The sequence below is a fragment of the Haliaeetus albicilla genome, chromosome 2 (assembly GCF_947461875.1).
Source record: "Haliaeetus albicilla chromosome 2, bHalAlb1.1, whole genome shotgun sequence".
Classification (NCBI taxonomy): domain Eukaryota; kingdom Metazoa; phylum Chordata; class Aves; order Accipitriformes; family Accipitridae; genus Haliaeetus; species Haliaeetus albicilla.
The window spans coordinates 15,185,095-15,202,317 of NC_091484.1; the positions used below are offsets into that span (position 1 = coordinate 15,185,095).

Below are 17,223 nucleotides of genomic sequence, written 5' to 3' on the forward strand. Positions count from 1 at the left end.
GTCTCCCTGGAACCCTCCCTTCTCCAGGCTTCTCGCGGTTTCAGCCCAGCCAGTAAAAAAGGACCACGTAGTTGATCGCTCACTCCTCCCGCGCCCCTCTGGTGGGATGGGAAGGAGAAACAGAGGGGAGAAAAAAAAACCAAAACCAAAACCAAACCAAAAAAAACCCAAGCAAACAAACAAACAAAAAAACCAAACCAGAACCTCAAGGGTTGAGATAAGGGCAGTTTACTGGGACAACACAAAAGGAGAAGTTACAACAACAACAACAGTAGTAATAAAAGAATATACAAAACGAGTGATGCACAGTGCAACTGCTCACCACCTGGAACCCGATGCTCCACCACTTCCACCACCGAAAGTCAAGAGAGCTCCCCCCAGCCCGCTCCCCATTTATATACTGAGCATGATGGCACATGGTATGGAGTAGCTCCTTGGCTAGTTTAGGTCGGCTGTCGTTCCCCCCCCCGCCCAGGTTCCTGTAAAAATTAACTCTATCCCAGCTGAACCCAGGACAAGGCTGAACAACCCCAACTCTCTCAGCCTGTGTTCATAGGAGAGGTGCTCCAGCCCTCTGATCATCTTCATGGCCCTCCTCTGGACTTGCTCCAACAGGACCATGTCCTCCTTATGTTGGGGGCCCCAGAGCTGAACGCAGTACTGCAGGTGGGGTCTCACGAGAGCGGAGTAGAGGGGCAGAATCACCTCCCTTGACCTGCTGGTCACACTGCTTTTCATGCAGCCCAGGATATGGTTGGCTTTCTGGGCTGTAAATGCACATTGCTGGCTTGTATTCAGTTTTTCATCCACTAATAGCCCTAAAGTCCTTCTCCTCAAGGCTACTCTCAATCCACCCATCACCCAGCCTGTATTTGTGTTTGGGATTGCCCTGACCCATGTGCAGGACCTTGCTCTTGGCCTTGTTGAACTTCATGAGTTTCACATGGGCCCATCTCTCAAGCTTGTCCAGGTCCCTCTGGAAGGCATCCTTTCCCTCCAGCATGTTGACCACCCCACACAGCTTGGTGTCATTGGCAAACTTGTCGAGGATGCGCTCAATCCTGCTGTCCATGTTGTTGACAAAGATATTAAACAGTGCTGGTCCCAATACCACCCCTGAGGAAGGCCACTTGTCACTGCTCTCCACTCTGACATTGAGCCATTGACCACAACTCTTTAAGTCCGACTATCCAGCCAATTCCTTATCCACTGAGTGGTCCATCTGTCAAATCCATGTCTCTTCCATTTAGAGACAAGGATGTCCTCCACTTCACCCACTGGAGAGGACCCAGCAGCTCCTTTTCTTGGTGATCTCTGGCACACAGCACCTGAGGCATTTGGGGGAGTTGCAGGGCAAGATCAGAGCTGGCATAAGAGTCACAGCAAAGGATTCTTGTCCCCTCCCTAGAGTAGCTACAAGAGCTGACACAAGAGGATTCATAGCAGCAGCATGTCCAAGACAGTTTGTTTATAATAGCAGGTTTGATGATCTCATAATTTTTAGAGTAGTGTTTCTGTAAGATGCTGTTACCAAATACAACCCACCACAGCCACTCATGCCTTGCATCTGCTGGCTTATTTGTGGCATTTGGCACCACAGTTCCGATTTGCAAGAACACAGAAAGCATCAGCTGTGCCTGCTCTGAATTGCGATAAAGTTGCTCCATGTGGAAAGAAAAGGTAGATCAAATCCTTAAACCGTCAAAAGCTTCAGCAGAGAAGAAATAAGATGCTGTGGAGTCGGGAGTGCCAAAAATCTATCAAACACAGGTTAGCTATCTTGTCAGTGGTGCTAAATAGGTATAAATGGACATGTTCAGCCAGGCAGAGACAGCACTGTGGGGAGCTCAATGAGGGGAGAAGGAGGAGGGAGGCAGCTCCCCTTCCAGATGGGATAAATCAGCATCTGTTTTGTTCTCAGCTTTGAATGCCTAAATGCATCTTAAAAAAAAAAAAGTGACTACACAGAGGCAGAGGACTATGCGACTGAAAGGCAGAAGGACTTGTTCAATCAGACAGCACATAATTTGGACAATGCATTCAGACAGGAAAGGACTCGTAATCCTTCACAACTTGGGCAATATAATTTGTTTTGTCCTTGCACATTTTGACTGCAAACCCTTATTTTGTAAAAGCAACTACTTATTACGCAAGTTTCTTGTAAACAATCTCTACTCAATAAAGGTGCAAAATTTAATAACCCCTTGACTCCCGTTATTTCTGCTTTAAAATTTCAGAGCAACATTTCTATTCCACGAATCACCCATGATCTGCCCTGACCAGCAAAATAGAGAAGAAATAACAGCTGCTCTGTCTGAAGCAGCGCCGTATCGCAGCTGCTGCAGCTCGCTGCACAGTTCGCATTCCAGAAGCGAAGTGCGAGAAGCCCCGCTCAGCCCAACAGCCGCCGCGCAGCAGAGGGGTAGCTCCACAGGCACGCAAGTTCACTTCCACCTAGAATTCTCCCCTCAAATCTGTCTCTGTTCCCACTGGATACCAAATGCACCTGTGGCAGTTACAAGCATCACAAAAGACAGTTGTAAAAAATTTAGTTCACAAAGCTATTCAGCTTGGGACTTAACACGCCTCTCCTGTCCTACAAAAGCTAACTACAAGCACTGACCGTGCATCACCCAAAATCCCAGGGCACAGGAGAATTATCTCAAGAAACAGTGATTTTAAATCTGACTAGTTGTCTAGATTCAGGTGTTCTTTGGCTTTGGGTGCAGCTTTCAAGTGATCTGCATTCTGCTCCTCCCAAACACACCAAAAAAATATACAGGAAAACTATTACTTTATTTAAAAGCACATCTTAAAAAAAAAACCCAAAAAACAAAAAACAAACAACAAACAAACCACACACTACAGACCAAGATTTCACACAAGCGTTTGACACACAAGTTTCTCAAACCGGGGGGGGGGGGGGGGGGGAGGGAGTATTCTTAAGGTTACTGTCAGAATATTAACAACAACATACAGAGCCTTTCTCCCCCAAAAGCAGATGCCCAGGGCAGCCAAGCACTTACTGAAAGCTGTTGCTGTTGGAGGAGGACAGCCCCCAAAAGATTTTTGGGCACACACGTGGCTGGAGAACGTTCAGCCACCTGCATCAACGATGCAATACTCCAGCCAGGAAGATCACATTGGCCAGGCCAAATGGTTAAATGAGGGATTGATGGCTGATACTGCATGTAGGTACCTATTGCTGTGTTTTCTTCTTTAAATGCCCATATCTGAAAATGAGCTTAATTAATAAATATATAGGAGAAGTAAATTAAGTCTTTGGACGGAGCTAGCACTGCATTACCAAACATGGACAAAACCCTAACTTTCCTTTAATTCCTTAAAAAACTTACAACTTTTTGGGTAAATAAGAAAAAGACCAAAAAATATACATTTGAAATACACAAAATTATGCCTTATTCTCAAAATAAATTATTCAGTTGTTTAAGCTAGCACCTATTCAAGTATATTTCCTTGAGGCAAAACGTCTCTTCCGCAGTACCATCATTCTCTTTGAAAGCAGCATGCATTTTATTTGCCCCTTTTGGAAAGGGGGTTTGATAGGAAGCGAGAACAGATCTGAAGAAGCATTCATTTAACTTCCTGACTCTAGACCGTTCCTCAGCCTTGCCCTATACATCATCTTGTGGTTCAATCCTGGAAACAGTATGGGATTTATAAGCGGCTGTCAGCTGGATACCAATCACACAGTATTTGTGTTCACTTGCTCACCTATAATGAGAAGACAACAGCTTATGTCCACAGATTTGGCTTCTCTTCAACTGTGACGCTCCTATAGCGCAGAAGAGCCAATTATGCCTTTGAACTCCTGTTTGCTAATTCACATTGAGTACCAACTTCAATCACTATTATTACTCACCACTAATTATAAAAGAAAAAACTGTAGAAAATGAAACATACAGCGGGCACCATGATACAAAACACACCAAAACTATGTACAAGTCAAACTGACATCCAGTGTCACCTCCATCTCCCTAGAGATAACTGGGTCTTGCAACTGATATATCACTTTAGGGCTGACCACATACAGTATAAGCAGAAGTGTATGACCTGCGGATCTACGAAAACTCATTTTCCTTAATACAGATTTAAATCTCTTAAAATTAATAAAGATGGCATTTCATGAAAAAAATCAGAAATACAGAGCAGACAAGGCTAATCTATGAGCGAACCAGTGACCAAGTCCATCTTCTGGCTACATTCACTGATATAAAATACAATTGCTCTCGAACATTCCTGAAACATAATGAAAATGCCAGATGAAGGACTGAGACATCTCACAGCAATGCTGGAAGGGAAAATATTGGAAGATTTATACACGTCTGGAGGTAAGTGGTGGAAAACAGTCTGCAGAAGGTGCAAATTTCATCTTTCTAGCCATCCATCACCTTAAAAGACACTTGCTTTGGGCAGAGAGACATATTACAAATTTGTTACCGATTCCTCCTAGAAAACGTTTCAAGAGAATTTCATTTTCCAAAAACAAAGTAAATAAAAGCAGTGTTGCTATCCGTACACCAATACAAAGTGCATTTTACATGCACAACTCGTGGTTCATCTATGTATCAAAAAAAGTAACAAAAATTACAGGAGCTTTAAAAAAACCCCACAACTATCAGCCATCTTCTCCCATAGCCTTATCAGAAGCATCAGATATTTCCTTTTCCATTAATTTGCTTGTAGGATGATCAATGTTTCAGTTTACAATAACATTTACAACTCAAGTTCTTCAGAGAGCTTGCACGGATTAAGTTCCTACTATAATTAGTGGAAGTTGCAATGAAGAAGTTGAGAAGCACAAAGATGAGCCCAATTTATCATTACCTTAACATTTATCACAAGTCAGCCACAAAAGAAACAAAACATCTTCAAACAAACCAAGAAAATCCCAGTCCCACAACAAATACTAGATACATAGAGAGGAAACAACTTGTTTAGTCATTTGGGTTTTTACCAGGTTTTTAAAGACATAACCAAGGAAAGGATCTTGTTGACCCCTAAAACTGAGAGATGATTTGGATGGTAACCCCATGTTTTTAATCACAGGCTGTTCTGCCAAAGACAATGCACAGGAGCAGACTATTTCACACCTTTATGTCTATTTTTCACCACTCCTGATGATCACACACAATTAACCCTTACCTAAGGCAAAAGCCACCTTGCTGCTCCTGCTTCCCTCCAGGTGTCAGCAAAGAACACAAAACAAAGCACAGGCCACACCTCATCACCACCTTCTCTCCAAAAAAGGGGCTGACATAGCAGGTAGGACCAGTATTGGCCACACGACCAGTCCATTCACACCCCTGACTATTAAGAAGTGGTAATGCTGCTGGTGATCCTTGCTAGATGCCTGCTGCCCTGCTGAGCTGCACAGGGCCATTCAGCAAACACCCAGAGAACTTAACCTGCTGGCTGCAGCCACCCAACGGCACCAAGAGAGCCATTAAGAAGGAGCAAGCAGATTCCAGGAAACATCAGTTTTATGGAGATCTTGAACCCGTTACATTAGTAGAGAAAACACTAAAACCCATAACTCTTTTGCTGATTCATGATTAAAGACCACTTCCTCAGAACAGCAGAAGTAACATCCTAAAATTTTAGCCACAAGAAGATGAAGTCCACAGTATCCTCCTTCCCTCATCCCACTCTCCAGATCAATGCTGCTCCTTCCCCAGACATGCCTGTTGGAGAAAGTGCTCCAAAAAGCAGCCAGGTTGCAGCAAGCACTTGAGATGGCACAAAGTACACCAACAGTAATAAAGTTCCTCTCTAAATTTCATCTACACAAAATCAGCCAAAATTTTGGAATGCCTATGATATTTAAGGCAAGTCACATATGACCCAGAGAAGAAAATATCCACCCTGGTAGCCCTTTTATTCACAAGATAGTCTTTTCAATGGCTTAGTGATCAAAGATTTTTCTCTGACTAGTCAGAAGCAATAACAAATAGCTTCAGAAATTAATAGTTTTCATGGACTTTTAAGAAATAGTTTTCTTACATTAAGCAAATTTCCGAGCTCTAAGGCCACTGTTTCAGTACACTTGAAGATCCAGTAATTGTTTGCCATATCACAAGAATACAAACATTCTTATTTCAAGCGATTTTAAATCCACTCCCTTCACTGAAGCTTACAATGTAAGCGCTGAATTAAAAATATCAGTTCATCTTCAGCTTATTTTAAAATATCTTGAAATAAAAAATGCTTAGAAGAAGCCAAGGTTTGAAGCCTCAGAGAGCCTATAAGTGATACTGATGCCCAGTCAGTGTCTTTTTTTTTTTAAGCAGCAAGGGCTGCATTAGCCAACTTCTCAGTGCCTGCACTGCCATTGCCTGCAGCACTCATCAGGGTCACATTTGCTTTTTTTTAATCCCAAGATGCAACCCCTCAACTCCTTCCTGCACTAATTAGACAATCATACCTGAACACGCATCCTGGATATTCAAACTATCATCTCTCCTTACCACTGGAACAAAACAACACATTAATAGGTAAAAAAAATGACTGCATCAGATGGAAATTACAGACCTGTGGATAATCACACCAGGACTTAGCATAACTCTTCTGGCTGTAAAGCAGGCAGTGATGAGTACTGCAGAGTGCTAAATGGTAAAGGCACACAGCATTTACCCTGGGGAGTAAACCAGGATGAAGCACAGGATGGTGAATTCCCAGCATTAAAGGCAAAACCCCCAGTCCTGCTGCCATCTAAGTCATGTTGATTAGCTGCCTACGGTGATGCAGTTTCAATTGGAGAACTCCTCCATTCAAAGCATTTAATACCACAAAGTTTTGGCTAGGACGACAGATACAGTGACCATCACTTCAACTGCATACTCCAGATCAGGTTAGAAAACTCCTAGGAAGAGAGTCCTGGAAATAAGTCCACACAGCCTAGAAACAGCTGACAAGTCAGCTGTATGGTTCAGGCATTTGTTCTGACCTAATTATTTCTAAATGAGCCTAGAGGGGTTTGGGGTACTTCCCCCCTCCCCTCTCTCCAGGTAATACTTGAAATCCTTAACTACACTTCTAACCCAGTGATTTCTATACACTTCTCAATATATTAGTAACTGATAAACTGTGGGGTGGGATGCTAAATGTCTCCAGGTGTTCTCTGAAAAATTTTTAGGCAGGGATTTCAAATGACAAACCACTGATCACTGGAGACCTCTGAGGTCAGTGCACAGATGGGTCCATCTGCAAGGTATATCCATAGCACAGTGAGTGCCGAGGATTAGAAGTGATGGAGGCAGTCAAAAATGCACCGTCGGGTATTTATCAGTTCGTGGAGCTCCTTAACTGACACACCAATTCGCAGGGGGATTCTAGCGAAGCTTTATTTGATTCGGGAACAAAACTGCTTCTTAATATTTAAATTACTTTCCTTGTCCTTACTCTAAAAATAGCTACTGCTAATGTTCTCCTTTCATCTGGAGTTGTAACACTCCCTAAAGAGAGCGGGTGAGGCGCCCCCCCCCCCTCAGCTTTCAGACTTGGTACCACTTTTTTTTTTTCCAAGCCAGTTCTCAAATCTTCTACCTCTTCCCAAAAGTGATGGTTCAAGAAGCCACAAAATTAATGAGCTTGCACTCTTTATTCATTTCCAGTTATTGCTTGTGAAAGCAACTTGTGAACCAACTGGCTGGTCTTGCTGCATGGCCAGATCCTGTACAGCACAAGCCAGGAGGCTGTAGCAAGGTAACACAAAGGGGATTTCCTTCCCCTCAAAGTTATCAAGAAGCAATAAAGATTTCTTTATAGCCATGATAACAGACTTTTCACTTGGCTAAGTTTTACACCAGTTGTATTTTATAGGTGGGAAAGGGTGGAGTAGAGGAAAGCACATAGTGATCGTATCCTGACATCACTTGGGAGGAGAAAAAGGGGAAAAAAATTCATTTTTAAAAACAAACAAGTTTAATAATTGGTACATAGTGTTAATCATATTTCAATATGACTGGAAACCACTTTGCTAACTGTGGCCAAAGAAGAAAATAAAGAGGAATGTGAAAGAAAACAGATTTCTGGATCTATGCATACGGGGAAGTGACACTTTTAGAATTCTTCCCCTGCACAGGAAAATACCTACCACATACTGTCACTCCTGTAAATGGGGAAACACAGAAGAAATCTAGCTCTAGAACACAATAAGTTCAGAAATGCCCCTGGTGTGTTTGGGGCAGGGGTGGTGGAATAATAAAGAAGTTATGTGAATTACTTTTATTTACTGAGTAAAAAGCAAAAACTATGACAACATAGAAGAGGTGTGCAGTGCAGTTTGGGTTTTTTTTATGGTTATATTTTAAAAGGGCAAATAAAATGACCTGAGCAACTAAAGAGTTTTCAACTTGGCATCAATCCCAGGTAAAATAATTGATCAGCTAATACAGAACTCAATTAATCAAGAATTAAAGAAAACTAATACAATTCATCCATAAACCCATGTTGACTGAAATAACAGGCCTTGACAGATTATTGTGCTCTCTTCCATAAAAAACTTACTGAATACCAGTAAGGGTAAGTGTTGACAAAGATACTTCAAACTTGCAGAAGGCGTTTCACTCGATGTGATTTGACATCTTGCTCAACCGCCCTGCTGCAAGAATAGAACACACACTAACAGAGCAAAAACTGGCTATACCAGCATTTCCACATCTACTACATGGTGAAGGCATCCTCTCAATCTCTGATCTTCAGGAACCAGGGCCAGCCTAGCTGCTTTCCAGGCCTCCTTTGGGATCATTGGCACAAAACATTTCCTCAGTACAGCTTACAAGGCGTAAATAAAAGCAGCTAGAGACACAAAGATTAAGGTGCAGGTCCTTTTTCTGCAATTTGCTGGTATGAAGCTAAACCAGCACATTTGAGGCATAAGAGAGATATGGACTAGGTAAAAAAAAATCACAGAAGCAAGAGCCTATTTGGAGATGGAAGCAGGCAGAGGATGTAGGTGAGGAAGGAAGAAGCAACAGCAAAAGTAAGCTAGTTCTGGTGAAGAGACTGGCAAAGGTAACTACTTGCAAAGGAAAGGAAAAAAGCCACAAACATTTTGATATGTAGGAAGCCCTTTATGAAAAAGGATGCCTTTTTAAAAATGTTTAACTTAACTGCACAATGCTTTGGGGTTTCTTAGATTCCCCTTATTGCTCTGCAGCGCCTCACCTTTCTGGAGCACCGAACTCCCCAGCAGCAGAGGGGAGTCAGGGGACAGAGCCGGCCACTCCACAGCATCACAAGGCACACCAAGGGATCTCAGGGGCTCAAGCCCTTCGAGGATTTGGAAATCAATTCTGTTCCTTTACATTTCCCCCACCACCAGCCAACCTTTGCAACTTAATTATAAATATTTTCTCCCACAACAAGAATGGGTGATATTCCCAATCTCATATCAAATCTGTGGTAAACTCCATAGCATCTTTTTATTTCCAAATGAATTTGCCTTATTAAAAAGTAATGAGCTATTAATTAACTTTGCACTTATACAAAGCTGTTTAATTCTCAATCCAATTAACAGCAATCTGCTGAAGGATTCTAATGATTATTTTAAATTTGCTAAGAGAAACATCTCTGAGCCTTTCATAATAAGATATTTATAGAATGGCTTGGGCTGGATCTTTCTCACATTTTAATTCAATAATGTTTTTATAATACTTCAACATCTCTCTACAACATTATCTTTGACAACATATCATTTAGATGCAAAGCAAGGCTGGATAACTAAAACGGCTTATTTGGAAGTTGGTTTGGAGGAATTATTTTGGTTTTAGCTTTCCCAATAATACCAACATAGGCATAGAAGGTTCCAAATTCTCAAGTACAGTTTCTGCTCAGGTAAGTCTCACAGGGACTTCACACAGGTATTTGCTTTGCAAAGACTGCAGCAATAGGCTGCTTACCACCTTTTCAAAGCGGTATGAAGTTTCCTCTGCACAGAGGAGCCCACTCAGCAGCCCAGTGTGGGGCTTATCTTGTGAAGTTATATTATGTTAAGTTATAACCGTAATGACATTGCTTATCTTGTACAACTTCTAAACATAAACATGGACTGTCTACATGGTTGGATGAGAAAGACTTTACGTCCATGTGATTCTGGCATCTGGAGGCTCCCCCCCAATACACAGACATAACAGAACACACATCCGTGTAGCATACACACTTGCAGTCACTACCTAGACTCACCTTGCATCTTTTCTGACAGAGGATACAAGAACTCTTGAAATCTGCCCTTTAAAGGACAATCATTGTCTCCACCGCTGCAGCAAAGGCATCTGACAACTAGAAAGTTGCAGCTTTTGATTCTCACTATTATAAACTTCCCCCAAAGCAAGTGAAGAATACACTCAGCTCAAAACATGGAGGGGCATTCAGGAAGATAAAACCCCACTTTCTGAAATCACAAATGAAAGAAAGAAACTTTAATACTGAACATCACAACTGCATGTATGGTTCTTAATAATTAATTGCCCACTACCTACCTGAAAACTGCCAGAAAACCTGCAGAACAATATTCAATTCTGAGCAATTCTGCAGTATGCTGTATCACATAGGTCCCAGATATCCAATTTCAATCATGTATTCAGAGCAGGAAATTTGTAAAGGCAGTTCATAACTTACCTTTGCACGTTAACTCACGTCACAAAAAACCCATCTAGTTTAACTTAATACATACCCAAACCTGAAGTAGTATAACCTATGGCATGTTAAAAGTGATATGCTTATCTAGAAACACAGCAATGGTTAAAGTCACAGGGGTACAAGGATGTGAGGAAGGGACACTGAAGTGCCACAGAACACGGGGGGGGCGGGGGTGGGGGGGTGGTGGTGGTGTATTTTTTTTAATAATGCAATTCTTCTATCACTAACATTTGGTCAATGTCAACATCTTTTTCTCATCCAGATATAGGGGCTTGCTGCTGTTTACTACAGGCATGCCATTTGGACCTTACCTATTTATACTGTCTTGTTGGATTTCCCCACTTCATACACTACTAACAATGGAATCATATGCAACATCTGTCCCCAGAACACTGGTACCCATTTAGGGAACTGAGGCTAGGGAAGGGTGCACCACCTAGGCTATAAACAGAATGGAGTCTAAGAGCAAAATAAACAAACAAAAAAATTCTGGCACATCAATGAGTCCCAGTTAAAGTCAGCTCTTCTCTCTATGTTTATGTTGGCAAGAAGCAGGACACCTCAGGAAAGAAAGCTGAATTTTCCTGATTTTACATATTGAAGTAGTTCTCAAAACAGTTGTCAGAATTTGCTTGCTAAAGCTTTGAGATGTCCACAGTAGCAAACCAAATCAGATGATGCTTTCTGCTTTGCTATGATCCTCTAACACTTTTAATTCTCACATGCCATCATGCAGGACAACTACACAATGTGGAGCAAGGACTGTTCATCTTCCTGATTGATGAACATCATCTTTGGGTTTTATTTTCTCTCTCTCATAGACAGTTCATTCTGCATGGCTCCAGTGTTCATTTGCATCCTTCATAGCATCCTACTTCAGAGGGGATACATGTTACCATTTGATGATTTACTATCTGCCTTTGAGGCTGAGGGCATTTCACTTTATTATCTAATACATGTACACACAGCGTATTTTAACTGCTGCATCCATACTCTTATTTTACAAATCAATGCTGTGCCTCTCTCCAAATCAGAAGAGCCATCTGAAATTATTGATCTGTTCGTATTTCTTTTTCTATTGATCGTGTCATCTACAGCACCATCAAGTTTCCTCTGACACAGAGTATGTTCACATTATGCAATTTTCCATGTTCAGTTTAGTAACAACTGCTATTAACTTACCCCAAAGTAATAAAAGTTAAGCTTCCTGAATATTTTGTACATAACCCTCTGGACACACATTCTCACACACACAAACCACTTTTAGTGGGGCCTCTGCCTATTTAGATTGGACAAATTACTGCAGTTGACAAGATTCCCCCAGTCTCATGGGATGGGCGGTGAACTCTACCCCAAACACAGCAGCCAGAGAGTAGCTGGTCTGCAAAATTCAGGATCTGAAGGACAATATATGGAGCTGCTTTATGCTTTTATGAAGTACACAGAGGGCTTTAAGAACCATTTACACATCTGGCTTAACCAAAGACAACCTTACTTTGAAAACAACTCCTGTTGAACTACTAAATTATTTTCAGGGAGTTAAAAAACAAAAACACCATCCCCTCAGCACTTTCATAAAAATTACTTCTACAAATTATTTTTCTCAAATTCTCTTATATAGAAGGGTTTTTTTAATATAGAAGTGACACAGCAGTAACTAAATAGGTTCTTGGTGTATTAAGGAGTTAATACTTGTTACATGACATCTGTGCCCTTACACATCCCTTCTACGAGGGGAGAAACAACTATGCACTGTGATGAAGTTGAACTTGTACACCAGTTCTCAGATTTCAGGCACAGATGTATCACTCTTCGGAAGAGTATATTTTAAATGCATTCTTTCTTCCTTGAGGGAATTCAGCTGTGCCTTGACTGCACAAAGGTGCCGGAAGGATGGTTCCTTTATACGGATCTAGCATGCGGTTTCTTCTGAAACTCTCAGCACAGTAGTGCAAGTCTTACAAAAGTTGATGTTATGCAGCTTCACAGAAGAGCGGGCAAGTGTGTCATGACCTGGGCTGTATCACGAACAAACAGTATGTCCAAAATGGCACAAGCGCACTGGCTTAACTGTGCATGGGCACGCTACTTCAATAAGACCTTTGCCGCATGTTTAATGTATTTGTGAAGCTCTAGATAACATTGATTTTTGTGTGCATAACGTATATCATCAAAAAGTCTTGCAACTCAGTTAAAGCTATTGATCTGACCGGTTTGCAGAGCATCTGGAAATAGCCAGATTATGCCCAAATAACCTCAAATTCTACCACAGGCAGGAGCTCCAGATGAATTGATAGAGGAAGAAATAGGGAAGTCCCAAAACCAAAGCATCAGACAAAGCACTATACACGGAAAGATCTTTGACTGAACTATTTGATAAATATTACTTTCTTTGCATAAAATTTATACATTCAAGTTCACTCTTACTGAAGTCAAGTAGGCTGATCCTATTAAGAGCTAAACTACCTTAAAACTGAGATCAGGGTCTAACCACAACTATACATTGGAGCAAATGATCTCCAAAATAACAGCACAGTGTAGATCCAAGGATGTTAGGCTAGAAAGGCTGCAATAGAAACCTTACCTCCCCCACCCCCTTTTTAAAATACGGTAGTTACTACATTACAGAATCTCAAGTAATTGTTTTCTATGGATGTACCTCATTTATTTAAGCATCAGGAAAGACAGCAAAATAAACATCAGTAGCAAAGATTTTGGTGCAGCACAGAAAAGGATTTTACTAGATTTGAGACATTGTCAAATTAAAATATCACAACTTTTATATTTAACTTTTTTATTCATCCCAAGAAAAGGTTTACAAAATTGCGTGTTACAACTCATACTGTACTAAAATGCAGGTGGGACAGGGTAAACCAGTTGCTAACACTGCACAGCAACAATTTGGACCAAGGACTGAAAATACCAACACATCCAACTAAAAGAACTAAATGCAAATAGGTAGAATACTACTATTTAGGCCCCCCCCCCCTTTTTTTTTCCTGGGAGAGTCAACAGAAAGCAGCACTTTCTTTTCTTTAAAAACAAATTTTGTTTGGTAGAAACCTGGGCACAGAAAGTTCATGGAAGTTCAGGATCATTACAAATTAAATGATTACTGATGCATGAAATCCAACATGGCTAGAATCAGGTAAACAAAGCAGTAAGACAAGAAAAATCTGTCACAGCCTAGGCACCTTGCACCTGTAACTTTGTGAGAACTTGGTTTTGTTTTTCAGGGCAAAATGCTGTCAAGTTATAAAATGAGCAATCTGTTCTCCTCAAAACAAAGGAAAACCCAAGGTCCAATTCATGCAGCTTCAGCTTTTCCACATTGGAAGACAATTCAAAATCATCTCAGCAGCAGCTTGAATTCCCATGCTTAAAACACGAGAATGCCATCTGCAGCCCTACATTTACATTTAACATTAAATTGTGCTTCTGGCAAACTTCATTCTCTGCCTACAAAGCCTCAGCCTCTTACTCCAGCAGCTCTTCCAACATCCACATGTTAACTCCCAAACTAAGAGGACATCTGCTCTTTAACACTCAAAGGAAAAGTGTGTCATCAAAATTAAAGATGCATGGCACAATACTTGACATCATAACACAAGATTTCCAGCAACAGTGAACACACTAGCAATGCAAGGGGCCCCTAGAAACACCAACACTGTTGGCACTACAGTTTTCTCTACAACTGCTTTTTTCCTGCATTACAGGGCACGTACATGGAGAAACACAAATACCACCTATGTTTCAAAGTCACACAACCACAGCTGCGTGCCTTTCCAGAACCCAAGAACCAATTTGATGCTGTCTGCCACGATTCTGATACTGACCCAAGTGCTGAAGTGATCATTATTTTCGAGCACAGCATGGCTGTGGGCTGGGGAATCTACTAGCAATACTGGGAACATGCTGCCTTCACAACTACCACTAAACCCACCCTACAGTCTTTAAAATTCCTCATCTCTATCAACACCTACCACTAACTGTATCTACTGTTTATAAAGTAATTCTTTTAATCTTAGATTTATCTTAAAGTCTTGAAGATGCATAATTTGCATGTAGAACAGCTTATTATAAATCTTCTTGCAAACAAGAACAACTACAAAAAAGAACTTTCAAACAGCTCCAAACCAGACAGAAATCCAGTTACTTGCAGCATAATATCCCATTATTCAGTACTGAGACACTTTCCTAGAGCTATTACACTGTTCATACAGTGCATGGGTATTTCTGTGTCAATATGGATCAGTCCCTGCAATGTGTAACTGATTTTCCATAGTGTACTTTAAGTGTGGTCAAACAACTTAAGGCCTTAATAGGTATTTTAACAGATCGAAAGAAATAGAAATAAGTAAAGGCATTTTGATGTTTGCCATCACTTACAGTTCAGAAGCTTTCAGGACACACGTTTAATCAGAGAGCGCTGATTAGGATCATGGCTGAGTGATTATTTATTGACATGTGCATAGAGGGATGGAAAGAGAATGGGATAATTGGTTCCTTGCCAGAGTAGCTGGCAATTGTTATTGACCATTTTTTATTTTTGGACACCAGCCCAAATATAATACCATAGGTGCCAGATAAGCTTTATGTTCAGCAAAAGTGAAACTATATGCATAACTTCACATATATGATTAATCCTTTTAATACTGGGCCAAGCTACTCCCCAAAACTCACAGTTAGTCAGGGCCTCCATCTGCATATGTTGCAGAGCAGTTACACACACATACATTATTTTCAGCAATGCAAGCAGAAAAACAAGTTGGCATTTAAAAAAGAAACAGTAGCAGTTAGATGCATTTTTAGGCACTTGCTATGAAGCAGTAATCACCACCTTTCTCCCACAGCCCAATATTGAAATGAGGGAAGAGCAAATGTTTGTTTTTCTGAGAAGGGCAATATTCCAACAGATGAGAAGTAGAACCACCAAATATTGACAGAGTGCAAGGATTCGCAATCAAAGTGGCATAAGGTCTCTGGTCCCTGTTGGAACTTGAGCTAAGCACCATCACCTCCTAGAAGTGCTTGGTCTATCAGCTGAGCTGTTGGTAATAATCCTGTCCAAGCTCTGCAAACAGAGATATGCTTTCAAGAGAAGATCACAGGAAGAAAGATGGCTTAAAAATTGCTGGGACTCATCTGTTTCAAAAAAGCTGCAAGTAGGGAATGGTTGTGGGTCAGTTCCAAGAAGTCAACCGGAGCTTTTCCACATATTTTGATGGGCTCTGAAGCAAACCCTTGAGCACAGCTGCTCAGTTGTTAATACGCAAACCTTGAAATAAATTCAAAGAACGCCTCATGTCTCCCCTCCTATATGACTGATATCATATAAAATGTAAGCATCTGAATTTTGGATCTGTGAGCAGCAACAATGAGAGCAAGATAGATCAGAAACAGATTTTTTTTTTTTTCAATCTAAAAATTAATCTCCCAACTCCTCCCCCCAAGCCTTTTATTAAGCATCCTTCCTGCTTTACTGGAAATTACCATACCTAAAAAAAGACACTTTGGCCCATAAGTGTAAATTAGTCTTTCCACAGACTCTTTTTTAACACTCTAATTTACCTTTAATAATTAATAGCAAAGAAATTCAAAACAAAGTCACAGCATTTACAAATGGGATTGCCAATCAATTTTCCAGCTTTGCTAGCAATAAAAGAACTCTCTTCAAGACCTCCCCAGAAGCCTCTGTCCCCGCTTCTGCATTGGGCTATGTGCACAAATGTATATACACACACCCTTGAACCTTTGTAGTTGCAAAATGAAGATACAGAAAACCCTACACTATTTAAGAGTCAAAATACAAGAGTGCAGACTGTTTGAATTAGAAGCAGCTACATTATTTTAAGTTTTAAACCCTAAAAAAAGGGGGGTGGAGGGGGAAATCAACCCCAAACTTGTTCACATAGTTTCTTATTTTGAGGTGGTAAAAAGCATATTTGCAGAAGGCCACATGGCTTTATAGGAGCAGGGGGGTTATTCACAGCTTGCTTTGCTCAGCAGGGATTGCTAGCTTGTGTGGAGAGTTTTTGTGCAGATTAATATCCTTTAATTTAAAGGGGAACCCCAATAACATCATTTGACTCAATCTCTGATTTGGGATAAAGTTTACAACTTTATATTTTTCACCACAGTAGAAAATACACATGGCAGGGATGGGATGCATATGGAGCAGAAAAACATGACAAAATTTTCAAAGTTCATCAGATTCCCAAACCAGTAGAGGCTTCACAAAAGCACTTCTCTTACTATCAAATTCAGAAATATTTCTGCATATGCAAACAGACACCCATTAGTAATTGACAAGCAACAGTCTGTGCATATCTGCAGCTAAGCACAGACATTTTAAGAGATTTGGAGGAAGATGCTGGGGAAAAAAAAAAAGTAGTTGGCTATATATGCAAGGCTTTATCTGTATGACAAAACAGCAACAGGAGAAAGCAATTTAGAAGCTGACATTAACTTCCTTACTTTAATACCTCCAAGTTGAAAATCAATAGATTTTAATTGTTCATTGCAAAGTAATGTTTTGTTCTGAATTGAAGCAAAAAGTGT

The 17,223-nt window shown here is 40.7% G+C and overlaps 1 protein-coding gene across 6 annotated transcripts in view; it reads right to left on the reverse strand.

Annotated features, from left to right (window-relative positions):
• The window catches only part of PTPRT (protein tyrosine phosphatase receptor type T), a 501,782-nt gene that overhangs the window by 461,411 nt on the left and 23,148 nt on the right, over positions 1-17,223 (reverse strand). The window lies entirely within an intron of this gene.